Here is a 10,104-nt window from a genome sequence, read left to right as displayed (position 1 = left end):
ATGTAAGTTTGTTTTCAATGAAACACCACATTTTCCACATTGCTTGCAGCACACATTGTTCTCCAAAACGTCTGATAATAAAGAGACGTTAATTACCTCACATTTTGTAGTCCCAGCATTTAGTTTCTTGTATTCTTCTTCAATTCCAGCTAGTTTTCTTCTTGAAGCACTTTCCGGTGTAGTGGCAGTAGCATCACTCAATGTATCACTACCGGTGTTGAGGTTAGTCGCTACTGGGACATTAGATACTGATGATGATGAATCAGACGAATTTTTAGTACACTTTACTTTCTTGCGCCAATGTACACGCTTTCTAAATACCTTCAGACTAGGTCGTGACATGTTGAAGGAAAGAAAACTCAATGACTTCTCCACATACGACTTTCACAACAATGACATGGATGTACTCACAAAGGAAACAATACAAATGGTGCAGAATCTATTGTCAACTGTCTAGCAGTGTAGCCAACTGAAAAGCTAACTCTCTTGTGCTCAATTATATCTCTGGCAAGGCTGTCTATATCAGGTATATTTCGTGTCTCATATACAAGGTGCGGAACATCGTGTGTCGAAATTATTTGAAAAAAATTATTTAAAATAGTTCTATTCACGTCATCCAAATATTTTATACATGGTATTAAACGGGAGAGTCTAAATTTTTCGAAAATGCATTTACCCAAAAATCGAATTTTTCATCGAAAAATTCATTCTGTATACCCTTATTTTGTCTTGTGAGGGACAGAATGATCACTGACCTAAGATACTTGTTCACGCAGAGCTGGCTCCCACGTTTGCCGCGTAATGTCACCAAGAAGAACTAGTGTGTGGTTATGCCAGGCTCTGAAGAGCATTCTAGCAACCGATGACCAAGCAATCAGATCCTACCATAGAGGCAGTTTCTCTAATAGGTTCGTAGTAGTACCTAAAGTGTACTTGAGAAGTTTTGGCAAAATTAGCAAGACTGGTGCAAAACTGATGAAGCAGCTCCTGCCGCACATTTGGTGATGCTAACAAAGTATTAATTTCGTTACGCCTGTCACCCTAGTATTAAAAAGGTATGGCAACCGAAAGAGACAGTCAGTCCCATGTGTCCCAACTTAAGACGCCATATAACTAGTGTGACATATATTTATTTATACTCTGTACGGAGGCTGCAGCGTTTCTACTGAGAATATTATCAACCGTATTTTAATGTTAATTTTAGTTACAGAGGTTATCGTGACCTTCATGATCGGTGGGGATGCCGAAAGGTTTCGCTGGGGGAGCAGGTGCCGTGAATTTCGGCACGTTGAATTCTCGCCCTCTGCGAAGGTCGTATCCAGCGATTGCTTGTCGCTGTTTGCCGAGAGATGTGCGGACAGACCTGCAAGATCGCGTGGTCAGTACTGGACCAGCCTGGTGAAGTCTGGGTATGAGCTACCAATTAAGAGAACGATTTCTCAACGTGCAGACATCGGTATCTGTTCTGGGTGGGTGGACGGTGGCTGGCGTCTAGACTCAAGTGGAATCTGTGGTGACGGTACAAAAGTGCATACTATATGTGGTGTGTGCTCTTCAGTGGCTGTTCGAAAGAAGAGTGCTGCGCCGGCGGTGCTTGACGAAAATATCGGTCGAGCAGTCGTTTGCATTCTCTTTGTGATTCACTTTCAAGATGTGCTAGCAGTTGGTGGGATCATTATTTCCCTTGTCGTTCCGATTTGCTGCACTGTGTTGTTTATTAATGTTTTTAACTTGGTAAGTATTTACGCCCCACAACCCAAAACCACATCCAACGTTTCTTGAGCCACAGGCTAAAGAGAATTATCTTTTTTTTTTTTTTGGTCATCAGTCTTCTTTCTGGTTTGATGCGGTCCATCACGAATTCCTCTCCTGTGCTAAGCTCTTCGTCTCAGAGTAGCACTTGCAACTTACGTCCTCAATTATTTGCTGGATGTATTCCAATCTCTGTCTTCCTCCACAGTTTTTACCATCTGTAGCCCCATTTAGTACCGTGGAAGTCATTCCCTCGTGTCTTAACAGATATCCTATCAGCCGGTCCCTTCTCCTTATCAGTGTTTTCCACATATTCCTTTCCCCTTCTATTCTGTGAAGAACCTCCTCATTTCTTAACTGATCAGTCCACCTAATTTTCAACATACATCTGTAGCAATACATCTCAAATGGTTCGTTTCTCTTCTGTTCCGGTTTTCCCACAGTCCATGTTTCACTACCATACAATGCTGTACTCCAGACGTTCATTCTCAGAAATTTCTTCCTCAAATTAAGGCCGATATCTGATATTAGTAGACTTCTCTTGGCGAGGAATCCCTTTTTTGTTATAGCTAGTCTGCTTTTGATGTCCTCCTTACTCGGTCCGTCATTGGTTATTTTACTGCCTAGGTAGCAGAATTCCTTAACTTCATCTATTTCGTGATCATCAATCCTGATGTTAAGTTTCTCTCTGTTCTCATTTCTATTACTTATCATTACCTTCGTCTTTCTTCGACTTACTCTCAATCCATACTGTGTACTTATTAGACTGTTCATTCCGTTCAGCAGATCATGTAATTTTTCTTCATATTCACTCAGGATAGCAGTGTCATCAGCGAATCGTATATTGATACCCTTTCACCTTGAATTTTAATTTCACTCCTGAAACTTTCTTTTATTTCCATCATTGTTTCCTCCATGTACAGATTGAACAGTAGGGCTGAAAGGCTACATCCTTGTCTTACACCCTTTTCAAAAAATAAATGGTTCAAATGGCTCTAAGCCCTATGGGACTTAACATCTGAGGTCATCAGTCCCCTAGACTTAGAAACAACTTAAACCTAACTAACCTAAGGACATCACAAACATCCATGCCCGAGACAGGATTCGAACCTGCGACCGTAGTAGCAGCGTGGTTCCTGACTGAAGCGCCTAGAACCGCTCGGCCACAACGGCCGGCTCTTACACCCTTTTTAATACGAGCACTTCGTTCTTGGGCGTCCACTCTTATTATTCCCTCCTGGCTGTATATATTGTACATGATCCGTCTCCCCCTAAAGCTTACCCCTATTTTCTTCAGAATTTCGAACATCTTGCACCATTTTATATTGTCGAACGCTTTTTCCAGGTCGACAAATCCTATGTACGTGTCTTGATTTTTCTTTAGCCTTGCTTCCATTATTAGCCGTAACGTCAGAATTGCCTCTCTTGTCCCTTTACCTTTCCTAAAGCCAAACCGATCGCCACCTAGCGCATTCTCAATTTTCTTTTCCATTCTTCTGTATATTATTCTTGTAAGCAGCTTCGATGCATGAGCTGTTAAGCTGATTGTGCGATAATTCTCGCACTTGTCAGCTCTTGCCGTCTTCGGAATTGTGTGAATGATGATTTTTCGGAAGACGTTATGTCGCCTGACTCGTAAATTCCACACAGCAACTTGAACAGTCGTTTTGTTGCCACTTGCTCCCAACGATTTTAGAAATTCTGATGGGATGTTATCTATCCCTTCTGTCTTATTTGATCTTAAGTCCTCCAAAGCTCTTTTAAATTCTGATTCTAATACCGGGTCCCTTATCTCTTCTAAATCGACTCCTGTTTCTTCTTCTATCACATCAGACAAATCTGCCCCCTCATAGAGGCTTTCAATGTATTCTTTCCACCTATCCGCTCTCTCCTCTGCATTTAACAGTGCAATTCCCGTTGCACTCTTAATGTTAGCACCCTTGCTTTTAATCTCAATGAAGGTTGCTTTGACTTTACTGTATGCTGAGTCTGTCCTTACGACAATTATTTCGTCTTCGATGTCTTCACATCTTTCCTGCAGCAATTTCGTCTTAGCTTCCCTGCACTTCCTGTTTGTTTCATTCCTCAGCGTTTTGTGTTTCTGTATTCCTCAGTTTCCTGGGAAATTTTTGTACTTCCTCCTTTCATCGATCAGTTGAAGTATTTCTTCTGCTACCCAGGGTTTTACTGAGCGAGGTGGAGCAGGGGTTAGCACACTGGACTCGCATTCGGGAGGACGACGGTTCAATCCCACGCCCGGCCATCTTGATTTAGGTTTTCTGTGATTTCCCTAAATCCGCGATGGTTCCTTTGAAAGGGCACTGCCGGTTTTCTTCCCCGTCCTTCCCTAATCCGATGAGAACGATGACCTCGCTGTCTGGTATCCTCCCCCAAACAACCCAACCCTTTCATCGCAGTTATCTACTTTGTACCTATATTTTTCTTTCCAACTTATGTGATGGCCCTTTTTAGAGATGTCCATTCCTCGTCAGATGTACTGCCTACTGAGCTATTCCTTATTGCTGTATCTATAGCCTTAGATAACTTCAACCTTATCTCCTTATTCCTTAGTACTTCCGTATCGCACTACTTTGCCTATCGATTCTTCCTAACTAATGTCTTAAATTTCAACCTACTCCTCATCACTACTATATTCTGATCTGAGTCTATATCTGCTCCTCGGTACACGTTACAGTCCAGTATCTGATTTCGGAACCATGATGTAATATTACAGAAATCTTCCCGTATCACCCGGCCTTTTCCAAGTATACCTCTTCCTCTTGTGATTCTTGAGCAGAGTATTCGCTATTACTAGCTGGAACTTGTTACAGAACTGAATTACTCAATCTCCTCTCTCATTCCTTGTCTCAAGCCCATATTCTCCTGTAACCTTTTCTTCTACTCCTTCCCCTACAACTACAATCCAGTTCCCCATGACTATTAGATTTTCATCCCTCTTTACATGCTGTGTTACCCTTTCAATATCCTCACACTCTTTCTAAATCTCTTCAGCTTGGGACGTCGGCATGTATACCTGAACTATCGTTGTCGGTGTTGGTTTGCTGTCGATTCTGATAAGAATGCTACTTATCAGAACGCTTCACAGTTCTCTTCCGCACAATGTCGCTAGGAGCGAGAGCGGTAGTACGTTTGAGGTGTACATTAACGAAGGCTATCCGGAGAGTAAGATCCGATCCGGTGCGAAATGGAAACCTGCGTGAAAATCCGATGAAGCTTTGCACAGATGTGTTGTGCAGTGGACCTAGTATGCCCGTCGATCGCGTCACGTCGCTATCTCTCAGTTTGGAGTTCAAAGTGAGCACTTAAAGATACCTAAAACAATAATGTCCCCCGTCAAGTATGAGCGCCTGCTGAGAGATTTCGCCTGATGTCATGCAACCCACACGACGTAACTGTCATGCGTTTCCTTCTTCGTAACAGTACTCGGCTGCAGACCGCAGTGGCAATGAAGATGCTCCTCCAGCGTTTTTGATGGACAAGTGTTTGATAACCAATCATACGGTCCGTAATTGGTTTCCCTCAGTTTCATCTTGCTACATTAACCACTGGCTGTGAAGACATTCTGGCACAGACTACGAAGTGACAGCGTAGAGAATTGGCGGAAACCACAGGGGGCTGCTTGGTACAACGCCATGACAAAACTCTAAGTCGGAGTGGCGTCTATACAGAGAAGTAGCTGGAATGTGTAGCTAACTGTCGCAAAGAAAACATTTTTGATTTTCACTGTCGTTTAGATTTCGGATCGATCGGACAATACTTTCCGAAAAGATCTCGTAGTAGGGGGTATGTCAGGAGCAACCCAATAATCGACACCCGTCTAGATTACAACGCGCGCTGTCGTACTCACGTTGGTTCGCCCACGCACACGTCGAAGGAGAAACGAGCAATATAGCGACCAGAAGCCACATAAATGACCCCATGGCCACTGCGTCTGTAACTGCTATCGCCAATACGCGAGTCCTGTTACTGCGGGGGCGTCCGATCTCTCGTTTATATTACAGAGCGTTCCAGTGGGTAATGGCTTTATGGTTCCGGCAGACTCTTTCACTTAATGGCGCAGTACCATTTCGTCTAACAATACTGATATTTTTCTCGATACGACCGGTTTTGACCTTTTCAGCTGCTTGAATTTTTACGTCCGTTCTGTATATGAGCATTATTTATGTGTGGTGTATTTTCATTAGAACCTATGCAAACGAACGAATATCACACATACAGGGTGTTGTTATTAACGTTTAAAGAGACCCGAAGCGACGTAGATGACTCTGAGCCAATAAGATATATGGGGTCTAAAATATCGGGAAATACCCCAAAAATGGATGAGAAATGTTGGACACCTCGCCGCACGTGCAGTGATGGTGCTTACCGACCCTGCCCTCGCTGGTAGGAGGCAGTGCCACATATCGCACCGATCGGCTCCTCTGTCTTCAAACATATTTTCTAAATGTGATATGTTGCAAACTCAGAAGTTACAGAATTTTCTAATTTTCTGTTTCCCTCCATTCGTCTCTTTTTCCATTGACAGAATTTATTTAGTAAAGGACACGTAGGTCATTTACCAGTAGCGAAGCGATGCATTTCGGAAGATTATACTTATTTACACTGATGAACCAAACCATTGTGACTGCCTGCTTAATACACTACTGGCCATTAAAATTGCTACACCAAGAAGAAATGTAGGTGATAAACGGGTATTCATTGGACAGACATATTAAACTAGAACTGACATGTGATTACATTTTCACGCAATTTGGGTGCATAGATACTGAGAAATCAGTACCCAGAACAACCACGTCTGGTCGTAATAACGGCCTTGATACGCCTGGGCATTGAGTCAAACAGAGCGTGGATGGCGAGTACGGGTACAGCTGCACATGCAGCTTCAACACGATACCACAGTTCATCAAGAATAGTGACTGGCGTATTGTGACGAGCCAGTTGTTTGGCCACCATTGACCAGACGTTTTCAGTTGGTGAGAGATCTGGAGAATGTGCTGGCCAGGGCAGAAGTCGAACACTTTCTGTCTCCAGAAAGGCCCGTACAGGACCTGCAACATGCGGTCGTGCATTATCCTGCTGAAACGTAGGGTTTCGCAGGTATCGAATGAAGGGTAGAGCCACGGGTCGTAACACATCTGAAATGTAACGTCCACTATTCAAAATGCCGTCAATGCGAACAAGAGGTGACCGAGACGTGTAACCAATGGCACCCCATACGATCACGCCGGTGATATGCCAGTATGCCGATGACGAATACACGCTTCCAACGTGCGTTCACCGCGATGTCGCCAAACACGGATGCGACCATCATGATGCTGTAAACAGAACCTGGATTCATCAGAAAAAATGACGTTTTGCCATTCGACCACCCAGGTTCGTCGTTGAATACACCATCGTAGGCCCTCCTGTCTGTGATGCAGCATCCAGGGTAACCGCAGCCATGGTCTCCGAGCTGATAGTCCATGCTGCTGCAAACGTCGTCGAACTGTTCGTGTGGATGGTTGTTGTCTTGCAAACGTCCCCATCTGTTGACTCAGGGATCGAGACGTGGCTGCACGACCCGTTACAGTCATGCGGATAAGATGCCTGTCAGCTCGATTGCTAGTGATAAGAGGCCGTTGGTATCCAACACGGCGTTCCGTATTACCCTCCTGAACCCACCGATTCCATATTCTGCTAACAGTCATTGGATCTCGACCAACGTGAGCAGCAATGTCGCGATACGTTAAACCGCAATCGCAATAGGCTAAATCCGACCTTTATCAAAGTCTGAAATATGATGGTACGCATTTCTCCTCCTTACACGAGGCATCACAACAACGTTTCACCAGGCAACGCCGGTCAATTGGTGTTTGTTTATGAGAAATCGGTTGGAAGCTTTTCTCATTTCAGCACGTTGTAAGTGTCGCCACCGGCACCAACCTTGTGTGAATTCTCTGAAAAGCTAATAATTTGCATATCACAGCATCTTCTTCCTGTGGGTTAAATTTCGCGTCTGTAGCACTTCATCTTCGTGGTGTAGCAATTTTAATGGCCAGAAGTGTAGTTTGTTTTTCCGTCTTTACAACGAAATCCTTCACTCACCTTGCGTATCAGGGATCCGAAAGTATATTTGTAGCTTTGTGGTTATGTATGGCATTAGATGTCTACGTGCAGGTCATGTAATTCGCGTAAATAACGGTTCGTTGATTTTTGTAGGCGGCGATCTTCCCTGATAGCCACCCAGATGGATTCCATAGGATTTACATCATGTGAATTTGGTCGCCGAGACGTCAACGTGAGTGCTCCCTCAAACCACTGTAGCAAGGATCTGGCTCCGAGACATGGACAACTATGGTGGTAAAAGACGATATGACATGAAGACGCGAAAAATGATAGGATGCAGATGGTTCGCAGCTTTCAGCGTGTCATCGATTACACAGGTTCCATGTAAGAGACGAAGAATGACTCCCGTAGCGTAATACTTCTCCCACCATCTTCCGTCCTTGGTGTGCTGCATGTTACGAGCCGCCATTTACCTCGATGACGGCGTTTGTCGAGATGACCATCGACCTAGTGTAGCAAAACTGTGATTCACCCGAAGAGTCTACGCGTTTCCATGGATCGACGGTCGAATCCCGATGGTCCCGTGCCCTCTGCAATCACAACTGACGACGTCGTTGGGTCAACACGTGAACACGTACGGTTAGTCTGCTGTGGAGCTCCTTGTTCAACAGTGAACGGTGAACGGTGTGCTCCAAAACACTTGTGCGTACAACAGCATTGTTCTCTTTCAGCAGAGATGTAAGAGATCAACATATATCCTACTTTATGTAGCAGACAAGCGCTCGGACTCCACGTTCTGTAAAGATTCGTAGACGTCCCACCATTTAGTGTCTAGTGGTAGTTTCACTGTCATTCTACGTCTTTTCGTAGATGCTCACGACAGTAGCACGTGAACATTCGACCAGTTTCGCCGTTTTCAAGATAGTCGTTCACAGGCTCTACGTAATATTCACTTTGTCAAAGTCGCTTATCGCAATGTATTTTCCCATTTGCAGACCATATGTCTAGGGTGACACTCGTTCCATGTCTCCCCAGCTTACATACTTTTGTTGCCACGTCACGTTTCCGCAACGCCACCAGGCGGCATCCAGCGTCGCCGTGGGCAGTGGTCATAATGTATTGGCTTATCAGTGTATTTGTGACGCAATATGGTTGGATTTAGCTGCACTATAATTTGCAGAAACCAGCGGAGACAGTCAGACCTGTAAATAAACTAATAAATATTACCTCAATGGAAACACAAAGTTGTGTAACAAGATGCAAAAAAACAAAAAAAAAAATCCTATCTGCCAGACGCAAGACCAGAACCCTGAGCCCCACGTGCTAAAGTCTCTTACGTAGACCCGGAGCCAGGTGAACGTTTGAGTTGGGCTAGGATGACCAGATGCGAGAGATCGGTAGGCACCAGCACGTGCGACGAGATGCGTCATATGGTGACATCACTCGATTGACATTAGTCATCCACTTTCGAGGTATTTTCAGCCCCATGCGTCTTACAGTTGTCTCAAAGACATCTACGCTCTTCGAAGGCTTTCAAACTTCAGTATGAATCACTCTCTGTGCAGTTCTACACGGCTTGACAGCCATTTAGATCATTTCAGGGCGTATGCAGTCTCTTTCCTGAACCCTTGCAGGAATCCAGCACGATGTGACGAGCAATAAGTGTGGGGGAAATGGGACGCAACGTAAATAGTGCGCGACAACACGGGAATTTGTGTCGAAAGGAAAGGGTGTTGGGATACTTGAAGAGCTTAAGGCGACTGCTCGTGTAAACTGGGAAATAGAGGTTCGAGTCTTGGTCCGACACAAATTTTCAGTTGTCACCAGCGAATTTACTTCAGTGTCCAGTTATGGCCGATGTGAGTATTTACTTGATTTCACAAGATAGTTTAAAGATCTGAAACAACGACCTGTATATAGTCGTTTACAAATAGACATCTCTATGACAAGCACAGGGGCCATTCTTCGCTAAAAGATATGAGACATCTAACTCTATATCAACGTAATTATTATGCAAAACACTTTGTAATGCATGGCAGAAGGTACTTCCCACTGTACCAGTTATTACCTCTTTTTACCGTTCCAATTACTTGTGGAACGTGGAAAAAATGTCTGCTTAAATGCCTCTTTGCGCGCTCTTATTATTCTAGTACTGTTTTCTTGATACCTACGGGAGCTGTACATAGGGAGTTATATGATAGTCCTTCATTCATCATCTGCAATAGTTCTTGAACCTTGTTAAGTAGGATTTCAAGAGATCGTCTGCGTTTATTTTAAAGAATTCTG

The sequence above is a fragment of the Schistocerca americana genome, chromosome 8 (assembly GCF_021461395.2).
Source record: "Schistocerca americana isolate TAMUIC-IGC-003095 chromosome 8, iqSchAmer2.1, whole genome shotgun sequence".
Taxonomy (NCBI): domain Eukaryota; kingdom Metazoa; phylum Arthropoda; class Insecta; order Orthoptera; family Acrididae; genus Schistocerca; species Schistocerca americana.
The sequence above is the reverse complement of the archived record's forward strand: the minus strand, read 5'-3'. Positions refer to the sequence as shown.